General features: G+C 43.3%; 1 protein-coding gene across 10 annotated transcripts in view; it reads left to right on the forward strand.

Annotated features, from left to right (window-relative positions):
• The window catches only part of SLC24A2 (solute carrier family 24 member 2), a 221733-nt gene that overhangs the window by 145068 nt on the left and 61617 nt on the right, over nucleotides 1-15048 (forward strand). The window lies entirely within an intron of this gene.

Consider the following 15048-nt stretch of genomic DNA (forward strand, 5'->3'; position numbering starts at 1 on the left):
GCTCTGGCCTTTCTGAAGGACAGTGTTGCTCGCTCATTTCCCTCTTCAGCGGCTGCGTGGCATCCTGATACCATCTCTGCCAGTCCTTTATCAGTCTGGCTCAGGCAGTGGGATATGAACGAGCAACTTCAGTGACCTGAATTTCAGGACGTTTTGATGGGAAAAGCCTCACAAATGAGAAGCAAATATCTATTTTTTACCATCCTCCCTGTACCCTAGACTGTGGGTTTTCAAAAAAATATTTTTATAATGCCCTGACCGGTTTGGCTCAGTGGATAAAATGTTGGCCTGCGGACTCAAGGGTCCCAGGTTCGATTCTGGTCAAGGGCATGTACCTTGGTTGCGGGCACATCACCAGTCGGGGGGGGGGGTGCAGGAGGCAGCTGATAGATGTTTCTCTCTCATCGATGTTTCTAACTCTCTATCCCTCTCCCTTCCTCTCTGTAAAAAATCAATAAAATATATATTTTTAAAAAAATATTTTTATTAGCTGCAGAACCCCACTGATAAAGGAACTCCCACAGGGAAGAGTAAATCGTTTTTTTGAAACTGTTAGAACTATTAAGAGTTCACTCACCAATAAATTTAACTTTTTAAAAAGAGTTCACTCAGATCAGATCCTTTATCGGCGTGCTGGATTCACTCGCCTTTCTCTAGACCAGTAATAACATCAAAGAAATAAATACCCGACTCACAAATGTGACAAAACCATAAAGTACCAAGGATTTACCCAAAGGAAATCTTTAAGAACATTATGGCAAAACAATAAGTAATCATTTCTGAAGAACATAGAAGACTAAGTCATTGTTGATATAAAGTCCTGATAGTCATCTCATAATTCTCTCGCAGCAGCGGCTGTGGGAATGACTGTGTTTTACCTCGGAGGAAACTGGGGTTCAGAGAGTGACATTACTTGCTCAGTCACCAGCCCCTCAGTTTGCCTTCGGAGCCTGAATGTTACCCACCCACAGTCGCCCACACAGGACTCTCGTCATAGCCACACTTGCCCATCCTCTGTGCACAGAGCCATTCCTGTCTCCTTTTTTTTTTTCTTCATCTTCCCAGTTCTTCAGCATATACATTGAGTGTAAACCTGATGCTGACACCAGCATCAAACTCTGACTTGCTTGCTGGCGTTTCTTTTCTTACCAAACAGCAGAACTTGTTATTTCCCCAGCTTCTTCTTTTTTTCATGGAATGTAGTTTTATTGCCTCGTATGCTATATTAGGAATGATCAGAAACCCTGCTTGTTATTTGCCTGGAAGAAAGTCATCACTATGAAAAAGATCTCTGCTATTTTCCTGGCAAAACTTTCCATCAGGAGCCAGGAGCGGCATGGGCCTCCTTCTGCGCTGTCTCCCGATGGCTTCATTGTCCGTGTAAATATCCAGCCCTTGCCAGTTTATGTGGAGCTATTTCTGTGAGATTATCTGCATTTCTTTTCCACTTCACAGGCTTTTTATTTCTTTCAGATGCTTCTATTTTTAAAAACAGCTTCAATAGGAGCTTTCCTAAGTTGCCATTTGATCCCAGAAGAAAGTCATTTTCATGCCTATTTTATTCAAAATCTGGAGAAGTTGTCCCTGACAGACAGTGTTGTACCTTTTCTTTCTACCCCAAATCATAGGTCAGTTTAAATTAGCAAGAAAGATGTTGCATGCAGCCTCAGCTGGTAAACAAATAGGCAACGGGAGTGAAAACCTTCTCTTGGAGAAGAGTAAAATCCAATCTACTGGCCGTGTTTTTAATAAGATGACAGTAGCTTAAATGCCTGGGTAGAGGAAAGAAGGCTCTTAATGCCTCTCATAGAGCAAACCCAGGGACTAGTTAAAGAGCTCCTCTCTTTGGAGAATAGTAATGCATTATGCTCAGATTTGAACGTCAGAGATGGTTGAAATTGAATCTGTCTTGTGTGTTGTGCACATTGTAAATAAATTTCGCTTGGGGCATGAAGAGAATGTGGATGGTTTTACTAAAATAAATGTTTCTGAGTATGGGAATGGGTTCTCTCTCTCTCTCTCTCTCCCTCCCTTCCTTCTTCCCTCTCTCCAGTTTGTTTTCAAGTAAAGGACACAAAGACATGTGACCAAAAAATTGATTTTGATGGCATTTGAGTATAAACATAGACAAAGATGGAAAAGGACAAAGGAGCACCCATAAATTTGCAGCTCCATCTTGAACGTATCACATGCTCAAAGATGCAGTTAGACCTGCTTCAGAGGGAGGACTCAGAGTTCCCAGAGATAGAAAGCAGCTGTCACGGGTACCAAAGGATGGAGGCAATCATTGAAGCTGAAAAAGCGCTTTCATTTTCCCAGTGCCCAGCTGATACATACGTTATCAGTGGAGTGTGTGGGCCAGTCCTGGCACCTCATTAGCTCTATGTAGGTGTTTGCCAAATAAATCAAGTTTTTTGGTTTTGCAGCCATTACATTCTTAGGCAGTTTACAGTGGTTCAGTAGTAAATCAGTGAATTATCTTTTCTATATTTTCCCTTTAAAAGAGGCCTATTCTTTTAAAACAATTAAAAAACAATTTTGCCAAGTTTTTTTAATCCTGCTAAACCCTGTCTTTTTGGCAATCTGGATTTCAGGTGAGCAAAAGTTATCCTGAAGCTGTATAACTATAGTTTCTGTATTTAAAAAGTTCTCCCCTCCTTTATGCAATGGAAGGAAATCAAGGTGACATGGTACTCAACTCATTTCCTTCCCCAAAGTCTCAACTTCATCTGGATCCATAGTTGGGCAGATTAAAAAAACAAAATTTATCCCCAACATATTGATAAAAATCTAGAAGAGCAGTTACTGTGCTAATTTTTTTCCAACCTGCCAAAACATTTGTACACTTGACGGTTATGAGGCCCTGCATCCTCCTACATTTTTGTGCACCAGGCCTCTAGTCATAATAATAAAAGGCCAAGAGGGAGCCTGAAAAAAGCCATCAGCCCCTCATCCAGGCTGGCCAGGCACTCCAGTGAGGACCCCCGCCAGAGGGGGTCCTGCCAGAGGGACCCTGCTCACTCTGCAGATGCCCTTTGAGCCACAGTGCTGCCCCAGGAGCAGCCAGCCAGGGAGGGTCCATGGGTAGTTGGCTCCAGGGTGTGTCCAGCCACCTTCTAATTAATTTCCTTTCAATGTGCACGAATCTGTGCACCGGGGCACTAGTATTATATAAAGTGGGGCTATACAAGTGAGTTTAAAATCCAGGATGCAAAGATAGGGCAGAAGATTAAGGTATGTTTCACAGAAAGTCGAGAGTGCACCTCAGATTAAGTAGCAAATATCCGCCAGTGAATCAGAGGTGGTCCCCACTGGGGTGCCGGGCCAGCCTGGGTAAGGGGCTGATGGCTCTTTTCAGGCTGCCCGCACCCCCTTCAGGGTGGGGGTCCCCACTGGGGTGCCTGGCCAGCCTGGATGAGGGGCTGAGGGCTGTTTTCAGGCTGCCCACACCCCCTTCAGGTGGGGGTCCTCACTGGAGTGCCTGGCCAGCCTGGATGAGGGGCTGAGGGCTGTTTTCAGGCTGCCCACACCCCCTTCAGGGTGGGGGTCCTCACTGGAGTGCCTGACCAGCCTGGATGAGGGGATGTGGGAGCTCACTGACCACCATAGTCCCACAGTCACTCCCTCGGTGACCCTCCCCTGCATCCTCGGTGAGATCAACAGGTCTCTGGTTCACTGGCAGATATTTGCTACTTAATCTGAGGTGCACTCTGGACTTTCTGTGAAACATACCTTAATCTTCTGCCCTATCTTTGCATCCTGGATTTTAAACTCACTTGTATAGCCCCACTTTATATAATACTAGTGCCCCGGTGCACAGATTCGTGCACATTGAAAGGAAATTAATTAGAAGGTGGCCGGCAGGGCAGGACTGGGCAAGATGGGCCAGACACGCCCTGGAGCCAACCTCCCACGGACCCTCCCTGGCTGGCCGCTCCTGGGGCGGCACTGCGGCTCAAAGGGCGTCTGCAGAGTGAGCAGGGTCCCTCTGGCAGGTGGGGTCTTTCAGCCTGGCCTGCAGGGATTGTGCCGAAACCAGCTCTCTGACATCCCCCGAGGAGGTCCCAGATTGCAAGAGGACGGTTCTTGGGTGACACACCCCAGAATCGGGTTCCCTCCTCTGGTTCCGGGGTGCGTCACCCGAGAACAGCCGCTGCCAAGTCACCAGAACTCAGCAGCTCCTGCATTGAGCGTCTGCCCCCTGGTGGTCAGTGCACGTTATACCTACCGGCCAGTCTATGATCGGACTGTCGCTTAGCCATATATATATATATAACATTTAAGTGGGAATACTGGTAAGTGGATTTACACTTAAAACTAATGAAATTTAGAAGATTGCATGAACATTCATTCTACTTTCAATTTGTTCCTTTAAGTTCTTTGTGAGTTTGGGTGATTGTTTCCATTGTGGTAGGGATCTATGTATTCAGTAAAGTGACATCCTGGACAACACTCAAGTGTAGAGTAATACATAGTGTGAGGATAGCTTTTCATTGAATCACTTCCACATCAGTGGCATTCATTTCCTTTCTGACTTCCAGTCTTTTTTTCCCCTCAGTTTCGTTCTGTTCTCAAATTATCTTGCTTTCTCATACTTCTCTCTTCACCCCTTGCCCTTTCTCCACGGTTGGAAGGTTGGGGTTGGTTTTTTTGTCTGTTTTCTTTTTTTCTCTCTTTTTTCACTTTATTGCTTTTCCCTCCTCCTCCCCTGGGACACTTTTCCTGTATGCCTTTCTGATATTGTTAAGTGCCCGGTGCAGCAGACGGTGAGACTCGGCTGTGCTCGCCCCACAGCTGGGTATAATTTCGTACTGGTTCTCTGTGTCTGGCAGAGGCCACTAAATCCCGCCAGGCTGCAGGGTGGGATTCAGAAGAACATCCAAGTTCTCTGGCCAGTGCGCACGTGGCATCCGTTCTGTGCACCAGTGTTCCTGTCTCTGGTTCTGGGACCGGACCGCCCTGCCATGCTATCACTCCTGGTGGCGCTGGGTGATGTCAGTTCTCTTCACAGAAGCACTGAAGGTGATCAAAGGAGTTGAGGCCGTATCCATGTTCCCTTCACAGGCTCCCTCCCCACAGGGATACCGAAGGCAGAGTATTCAAGACTGCAGAGTGAGAACCCAAAAATGGGAGGAAGCATAGGCCTCAGCACAGAAGGCAACTGGGCTGAGGAGATTAACACAGCACTATTAAATACAGATTTAGTTCAGTCCAGCAGCTCTTAATCACCTGCCCGTGCCAGAAACTCTGCTGGGTGCCCGCATTAACAAAATGAGTTCTTGATCCCTTGCCCAAAAGGGCAGAAAGCAAACAGGTGGAGGTACTTGATGAGCACACAACCCACAACCGGAGGAAGTGACTTACACCAGAGACAGGGCCATTCAGGAATGCTGTGCTCAGGAGGGAACCTCAAAACTGGCTTCCAAGTGATTAAATAAATTAGGAGACCTAATAGAATCTCCTACACAAAAAGGTAGTATATGTGGGATCTTGAGCTGTATTCTCAGTTTGCATTTTGAAAGGCTTACCCTGTAACAATGTGAAAGGTTGGTGACAAGTGCTGGGAGACAGGAGGCGGGAAGAAAGATGAGGAAACGAGTTCAAATGAGATGATTGCAGAGGCCTCAGCAGGGCCTCTGAGCAAGGAGGGGAGTGGGAATGCCACGGAAAAGACAGAGTTGAGGCTGTTTGGGGGCAGAATTGGTAGGGCTTTGTGACAGGTTGGGTTGTGGGTGTGGCTTATAGAAACATGAGTCTTACTTTAGGCCCAGCCCTGTGTATCTTAGTCACGTGTACTGTAACCAAGCTCACATTTCTATGAAAGAAAAATGGTAGCCCTACCTGTATGCACCACCTCCTAAGTTCTTTTTTTTAAAGGGGCAGGGGAAGAGAATAAAATATTTTGCCATTTTTAAGACTTAGCAATAAATACACTTGTGTTCCCCACCCCAGATTTGATAAGACTTACTCTGAAAGTATCTTCTGCTTGATTTTGTAAACATGATCTTTCCATTTACAGAAATGCAAAAATTTACCCAAGATGTTAGATGTCATTTAGTGAAAATGTTAGCTTTCTAAACACACACACACACACACACACACACACACACACTTATTAGTAATGTGTTTTAGAAACTTGCTATTAGAAGAACTTGAACAGATTTTTCTGAAATAAGAAATTCCAAGTGTTACACGGATGGTATCTGATGGTCTATGTTCTTTGCCGTTCAAATCATATTCTTTCACCATGTTTGACAATATCATTTTCTCACTAGAAACTCCAGCTATAAAAGAAGATACCAGAAAAACTATTTTTTTAAAAAAAAACAACAATCTTTTTTTAAAAAATATATATTTTATTGATTTTTTTACAGAGAGGAAGGGAGAGAGATAGAGAGTTAGAAACATCGATCAGCTGCCTCCTGCACACCCCCCACTGGGAATGTGCCCACAACCAAGGTACATGCCCTTGACCGGAATCGAACCTGGGACCCTTGCATCCGCAGGCCGACACTCTATCCACTCAGCCAAACCGGTTAGGGTGTACCAGAAAAACTATTGAATATTCATTTGAACTCTGAGTTCGTGGCCATGGAGGCAGTAATAATGACAACTGGAGTAACTCCCACTGATTGAATACTTCTATGTGTCAGACACTGTGATGAGCATTTCATATAGAGTAGCTCATTCAGTTTTCACATCAATCCCATGATTCTATTATATGATAACCTGATTACATTATAACCTCTTCTATGGTGCCATTTTACAGACAGGGACACTGAAAGTTAGAGTAGTTAGATAATTTTCCCTAGGACACAAGGGAAGTAAAATGGAGTCAGGTTCAAATCCAGATTTGTTGGACCCCAGCACTCACTCTCTTAACCACTAGACATTATCACTTTTCCAAACAGGATCCCCTTTGAGCTTTCCTTTTGAAAATAAAAACCTAAGGATCTTCTTATTATCTTTTTCCCTGACTTGTATATTCTTTAAATAATGCCAACAGTCTCCGTGGGCCTGAAATCAGATAATACAATAGACTATGACATTCATAGATTTTCTTTGGCATAACATAATGAGTCATTATTTTGTCATTCTTCTTTAACCTGTTTCTCCCATAATAAACGTATGAAAAGAATGCTAGAACAAGCTTCTAATCCTGGTGGTCACTTGTTGTGACTTATCTTAGCCTGGATACTCATTATTCACTGGGCTTTGGCCCAGTCATAGAATGATGGCTGACATATATTGAGGCCTTCCAATGTTCCAGGCATTGTATAAAGCCCCTTACAACAACACAGTGAGGGAATACTAGAATTAGCCCCATTTTACAGATGAGGAAACTAAGGCTGAGTATCTCACTACAAAGTCACACAGCTAGCAAGTAAAATCTGGATTATATCTCACATCTCTTGGCCCCCAAACTTATGCCGTGCTGTAAGATCTCCTTATTTGGCATCATGGTGATAAGGTCTCCTGATCCCAGGTTCACTCCAATTTTGTGAAGATGAGAAGAATACTATCTATGGGCACACCATGATTTATTTGAAGGAAAACCAATAGATGCTTTAAAGCCATTAATAATACCTACCATATATTCAGTGCATATTATGTGCCAATTATGTAAGTGCCTATAATTCTCACCACAACCCTACAAGGCCACTATTATTATTCCCATGTTACATGTGTGTGGGCACTGTGTGTCAAGAGGTTGAGTAACTTGCCCATGATCTCATGACTAATGACTGACAGTCCCAGTTGTCAAGTAAAGGTCTGTAGGCTCCAAACTATAGATGATAGTGCTGTCATGCTATTCTGTCATTTGCTTTCTTCCATCCCCTTGCGGGGGATGGTGGGGGGAGAACATTGTGACAAAGCATCAGTGTTAAAATTATCTTAAGGTTGTTACTGCGGTTTTTAATCACATAATTAAAAGGATACTCATAAAAGCCCAGGAAATTTTTTTTTTTTTTAGCCACAGTTTGGAGTTGATTTTTTTGCTTAGTTGCTCATTATTTTCTTTAAAAAGTCCTTTACAGAAACCTGCTTGCTCTATCCTGGACTCTCCCCCATCCCTACCCCAACCTACCTCAAAAGGAAGGCAGCAGAACAGCACACCCAGGTTCCATTTTTCTTGCTTGATCATCCAGAGCATGTAAATTACAGTGAAATATGGCCTGAGTCAGCTCCTCACAGGACAGAAATCAGTAACCATTGATATTGCTAAGCAACACCACAGAGGAGCAAGGCTGCAAATTAGGTGACAAGTTTCTAAGAGTCAGAGTATCTGGGGACTCACTTGGGCATTTCATTATGAGCCATCTGGATGATCCACAGTAATGACCAGACATTATTGTTCACTGTTCGAGGATGATAATTCCCATATAATTATATGGTACCTCCCTCTGTGATCCTAACCTACTTTACAGAACCTTCCACTGTATTTTCCATAATCCAGATATTTCCCTACAAGATAATTGGGAACAGTTACACCTACTGGGCAACTTCCATTACTTCCCAAAATAAGATTTAGGACAAGCAAACAAGCATCACTCTAATTACTTGTCTGATGGCACAACTAGCTGGGCAAGGACATGCATTAAGGAGGAAATTAGTCATGGGATCATAGCAGCTCCATTGGCCTGATATGAGCTCCACCGTCATGGTCCCAGGGGAGCTCAAGGTGATGAAGCTCAGCCCTTTCCAAAGCCAGAAGTGAGCAGATGGCACCTACACCAGATAAGCTTTGAAGGTGACAAGAAGGTGAGCCAGAGTCCTTGACCTTCTTGGAAAAAGGTTACCTAGCAAGGACCCCTCCCAGTTCCAACAACTGGCTGGTCTCACTTGTTCATTATTCATTCACTCAGTTAATATTTACAAGAAAATTGGATTAAACAACCTGGTTTTAAACCAAAGGTTACAAATTGATAAGCCAAATATGACCCAAAGTGTGCGTGTTTTTTTAATTTGGAATTAGTTGCCAACATTTAAAAAATAAGGATTTTTCACATAAAAATCCAAATACCTGGCTTCCCTTGAATAATTACAGAAGATCTATCAATACTGTGCCTGCATTTGCTCATGAAGCTAGAGCCGTGAGACTGTGGCTCCTTTTTCGGCAGCACTGTCCAGTTTTCCAGGATCACCGCCCTTCTCTAATGCTGTCCCAGCCCACTTTGCTCTTCTGCATACCTGTTGCCTGTGGTCATTGCTGCTTTGTCATAATGCCTACTGTGTTCTAGGCACTGGGCCAGATGCTAATGATCACACTGACTCCTGATTTGACCACTGATGTTGCATCAATACTTCCTTGAGGCTGGGGCCTTGAATGATATGAGCAGATGGAAATAAACAAGGAAATGCGTGTGGAGAGTGGAGGAGACAATAACAAACCACTGTGTCTGGGTTTTCAGGAAACTTGTTTCATGAAAGGGCTAGATTTGGAAAGCTTGGAAATCAGGTGATAAATTTCTAAGAGGTAGCTGGGTGGATATGTTCATAAATCCTACTTGAAACTTAATAGCTGATAGATACATGATTAACCACAAGTTCAGCCCTTCATTTTCATTTTGCAAAGTTCTTGCCTTCCTTCCAAAAGCCCAAGTGAGAGATTTGAATCTCACAAGAAGAAACAGACGTACTCATTAGCATAGATTTGGAAGAGCTGGATGTGAAAAGAACTCCGTAGGGCAGAATCATCTCTGTTGACACCTTGAGTGTGACATACATGTGTTACCACATGTGGAGTACAGCTGTCCCTGGGCGAATGTGTACACAGTTAGGAGCCTCTTAGGGAAGTTTAACATATGAACATCAATCCTCCGCAGAATGTTGAGCAGAGCTGCTGCAATGAGTCAGTACTTCCAAAGCTTTTTTTGAGTGAAATTTTTGAATTTGAAGGTTAATATATTCCTTTCCTTCTGACTTGAGGAAGAAGTGAGTATTTGTGGTTGTTCCCTCACATAGACGCAATCTCTTTCTAGTTAAAAAAAAAATCTTTCTAGTTGCCTTGGCATGAACATTTGATATAAAATGATAATGACAAAAGAAAGCCTTTTAATGGAAAGCAATTAATTTTGGTGGCCCATGCATTATTTGACATGAAATCAAACAAAATGTTTAAAATTGGGCTGCATTAGAAAATATTTAACTCATAATTCACGTTTATTATGTTGAAAATTTTTCACATGAGGAAACAAGTGAAAAGTGTTTAATACAGATAGCCTGTAAGAAACTTAAATCGTGTATAGGTCTACAAATATAAATGCCATGTTTGTAGGAAGTGGGATGGGAAATTACAAGTAGTCAATTCTCATACTACCCATTCACAAAACATTAAAACAAACACTTTTACCCAATAATAAAAATATACACAAATTTAAATATCACCTTAAGGCTAAAGTGTAAATACTGCAAAACATGGTTTTAGAAGCTAGCCAGGCAGCCTTTCACTAAACCAAAAGTTCTTCTTTTGACAGTCTTCCTTGCATTTAAGGGAAGAAGTCTAGGGTTTTTTGTTGACTTGCACATGTCAAAAATAGACATTGACATTGGTACCCACACACAGAAATAATTAGAGTTTGGATAGGATTTAACTACGCCGGACTGAGTTAGATGTTCATGTTGGGCCTGTGGCAGAAAATGAAGAGGGATACCAATTATTAAAGACTAGAGGCCCAATGCACGAAATTCATGCAAGGGGCTCGGCCCTCACAGCCCCGCCCACTGGTCGTTCCTGAAGGTCGTTCCACCATCCGGTCTAATTAGCATATTAGCTCTTTATTATATAGGACTAGAGGCCCAGCACGCAAAATCGAGCAGACCTGCCCACTTGCTCATGCCCTGCCCACCCACCCGCCACCCCGCCATGCTCACAGCCCCACCCAGCCACCAGTCCTGCTGCGATTGAAGCCTGTGGGCCATGGGGGAGGGACCGAGAGGTGCTCCATGCACTTCATGGTGACCTGTCGTTTGGTCGTTTTGATCATGACACCTCTTGGCCTTTTATTATTATGATGTCTTTGGCACCCCAATGCAAAGTGCTTAATAGACATGCTCTCACCTGATCATCAAAAAAATGCCTTAAGAATAGGTATGTATTGCTCTTGTCCCCATTTGGCAAAAGAAAGAACTGAGGCTCAGAGAGGATCACCCAACTTATCAGCAGTAAAGCCACACTTTGGATTGACTGTCTTGTCTGTCTCACTCAGGAGCACTCTTAACGTTGATAGTGATGATATGGTGTCAACAGTCAAGAAGCTTCAGACTCAGTGTCTGTATTCCTGGCTTCAGCAAGTCCAGGGAAGTTCAGCAAACCAAAGCACCCTAAACCTCACTGTCATTTGAGACTGTGCGTTTGCATACTTCATTAAACGTATAGGGGAGCACATAACATGAGGAGAGCACTGTTCTAGGTTCTGTTGGGAGGGGCCTAGAGAGGAATAGGGTCTCTGCCACCAAAATATGGACAGTGCAGTTCGAGAGACAGGCTTGAGTGCAAATATGAGAAGGGAAGGTGCTAGGTCCAGCGCTGGATAAGTGGTGGTCAGATGCATGAAGAGTCCACTTGTCACATCCTGCTCCCATGGTTGTGCTCTTGGTTTAATATTCCCCATAGACCTGAGAGTAGAAGAGCAGGACTGATGGAGAAATTTCCTTTAAGCATCTTTCCCAACATGGCAGATATCTTTTGTTGCCGAACAACAGTGATCTACTTAAAACCTCTATAAGTAGTATAGAATTTGTTTTATCAAGCCTGTGTAAAATACCAAGTTGTCTAAATGCTCTACTCCATGGCCCATGGGTTCTCCCTTACTCTTCTTGGTAGTGCTTACAATAAAAAAGCTGCTCATTATCGATTGTTTGGTGGGTGTCATTATCTCATCTACTCTCCACCACGACTTTCAGGGGTACATACAATTGTGCCTCTTTATAGCTGAAGACCTGGAGGCTCAGAAAGGTCAAACCAATTTGCTCAAAGTCACACAGCTAATAAGTAGCAGGTTTGGGGTTCAAAAGTACACCTTAGCTTCAGAGTCCATATTTTCAACTTCCACTCACTACTGAAAATAATCCTCCCATGGGTGTGATACAATCTAGTAGCTATACAAACTTCTTTGATAGGTATTAGTCATTACCAAGCAGCTACTGTCTGCACTGAGAAAGCCTTAATTTTCAGGTATTCACGTTCAGTTCAAATAAAGCAATTCTTTTATTTAAAAAAACAACAATAAAAGTTAATCATATTTTTCTCCATCAGCCACTTAAGTAATAAATAGTTATTCTCATTGATTTCTCTACACCTACTTTCCATTCTACTTAAATGGAAAGCATACATGCTTCTATTGACTCTGTTTTGTGTTGTGTGTGTGTGTGGTTTTTTTTGTCAGAATTTTGAGGCCTGAAATATGAAAAGTTATTTTGCTGCTACTCCTATCTAGGAGATTTGCTGAAAAGAGGTTGAGAATGCAATAGACCTCAAAAGTGAGAAAGTCAGTGTTGGAAGAAGGAATCTGTATCCAGACCCTCATTCAGAAAGGAAAATTAGGAGCCAACAAAACTAGTTCTTACTCAAGATTCTTTGAGACTAAAGACAAAACCCTTCCCTTAACTCATCAACTATGAAGTATGGACAAGAACTCAAAGGGATCTTAAAGCCAGGTAGTGATGTTGCTGACAATACCTGGAAGGAAGTGGACTGAGGAATGACAAAGGTTCCACCCTTCTTAGAGAGCTGGAGCTTGGATGCCTGTGGGCCCGGGCTGTCCAAATGGCATGGAAGCAAGTGCGGCCGCCATGATAGGCAGCATTCATGATCAGCTTACGGCTCATCCCAAACCACTGGGTTCTGGAATGTTTTCTCAGGCTGTGTGGCCTTCTTAGGGAAATGTTATAGAGAAGAGGCACCAAGGGGTACCCAGGAGAAACTGCCCAGTGATTCATCCCTCTTCTGATCCTGGCTGCCTCTTAGTTGATATAATAGGCGTTGCTAGGTAGTATTCAACGGCACTCTCTTGAACTCCCTCACTTCCTCCCTCCGATCCCAAAGAAACTCAGCTTGGATTAGGACCAGTTTGAACCCTAATCTAGTGATGCTACAGGTGCCTCAAATATTCTCCCCGGGGAGTGTGCTGACTGGAGGTCAAGTGGCTGAGACCACTTTCCACGAGGTGTCCATAGGCCGTAAGTGCACCGTGTGCTCTGACTGACATGTGTATGTTGTGTTCATCCTAGTCGCCTGTCACACCTCTCTTCCTGCACCCCCTGAAGCCCTGGTTCAGGGGAGAGCGTCTGGGCTCTTGGAGATACTGCCCTGTCCCCTTGAGAACACGGAGCCCTGAGTTCACCGTCCCACCATCCCATTGCTGTCGGTGTGAAAGACCCCGTTCTAGCAGGCTGGTTCTCTTCACACTCTTCTCTGCCTTCTCCTTCGTGGGCAACTAACACAGCTCCCTTCACCTGGGCAGGTATTGCCCCCTTGCCCTCCTTCCTCACTGTGCTTTGCGTTGCTATGTCGCCTATGGTTATTCAGCTTTTCACTACTCTGATTCCTTCTCTTCCACCATTTTTAGCCCATTTTGATATGTTCTTTTCAGTTCTTGTCCCTCTGTCCCATTCACCATCCAAGGAAGCAACTCAGAAACAATCTAGACGTTGTCACAGCATTAAGAATGTGTGAGCGATGCCAGGCACAAACAGTTCCACTTTCGACAACACAAAAGTAAAGTAATTAAAGAATACAATTGTATTGACTTATACCTGGTTCCACAGGAGACTAGGCAAAGCATAATCATTTCTGCCACAGCGGATGTGTGACAGTTCAGAAACAGTTGTGTGAGTACAGAGGTTGCATCAAAAAGGTTCATAAAATGCAACAGTGCGTCTTCACTGTAGGATTTGCTTTACGCCCGGTTTTGCAAACACAGAGCCACCCACATTCTGTTTCCTGAGCAAATAATAGATTATGCCAGCTGCTTATTCTACTGTTTTACCTCAGGGAAGGAATAGAGGTTAAAAAATTAGTTGGCTGATATAATCCATCCACTTATTGCAAGACCACACACACACACACACACACACACACACACACACACACACACTGTGTGTGTAAAGCCATTATGAGCATGTTTAATATTTATGAAGCTATTTAGATCATTTACCAATTCCAAACTTGTGCAATGCCATGCATGTAACAGGCTGCTGTTTTTAAAATCCAAAAAAGTGTACATTTCACTGAAGGCAATCCCCAGAAGTCATTAAAAAACTTCCTTGTTATTTACACAAAATTCGATTTTTTATTGAAGCATTTGCATCCTTTGTGATGCGTCTTACAAAATCCAGAATAGGCTGCTTTTTGTAGAAACATAAAGATGAGGCGATTTTTCTCCCGAAAGCATAATTTCGTATTGGTGTGTTAAAACAGCATTAGGTAAAATTTTAGGCACATGGCAAAAGGATAGATAAAGAATGTCTAATATAAATATAAACTAGAAGAATATTATTGTGTTTTAAGCTGGAGCTTTCATCTCAAACACAAAACCCATCCATTACTAGATGATTCATATGTGGGTTTTCCATGGCGGCCCAAGTTAATGAGCCATGGAAGCTTTCTGCAGAACCACAGGGATATCTCTTGAGTCTAATTAATTGCTTGACGTGTATTGGGAGAGTGTTGTCACAACAAGATAAATTTTATTTTTTTACCTGCTTACAAAGGTTGCTTTAGAAATCTGGAATTTTCAGTTAAAGTTTCTATTTTAGAACAAGTAAAAAAAAAAAAGAAAGAAGAAAGAAATGACACATCTCCATCTCTTCCCCCACCCAAGCTGCCACTCCCACCAGCTGACTCTGAACAGCTGGCTTTCTGCCAGTGGTTTCCGTCACAGCCAGGCCTTTGGCGATCTGCACCCAGAGGCTGCTGGTCACCTCTTGTCGCCTGCAGTCCACCAGCAGCGGGCGATGCCTTGGTCTGGGAGCTGTGGCAGCTCTGTCACCTGTCTGAGCCAGGTGGTCTTCCCTGGAAATACGCTTCTCTCTTCCTCCCAGAGC

Source organism: Myotis daubentonii, chromosome 11, assembly GCF_963259705.1.
Source record: "Myotis daubentonii chromosome 11, mMyoDau2.1, whole genome shotgun sequence".
NCBI classification, from domain to species: domain Eukaryota; kingdom Metazoa; phylum Chordata; class Mammalia; order Chiroptera; family Vespertilionidae; genus Myotis; species Myotis daubentonii.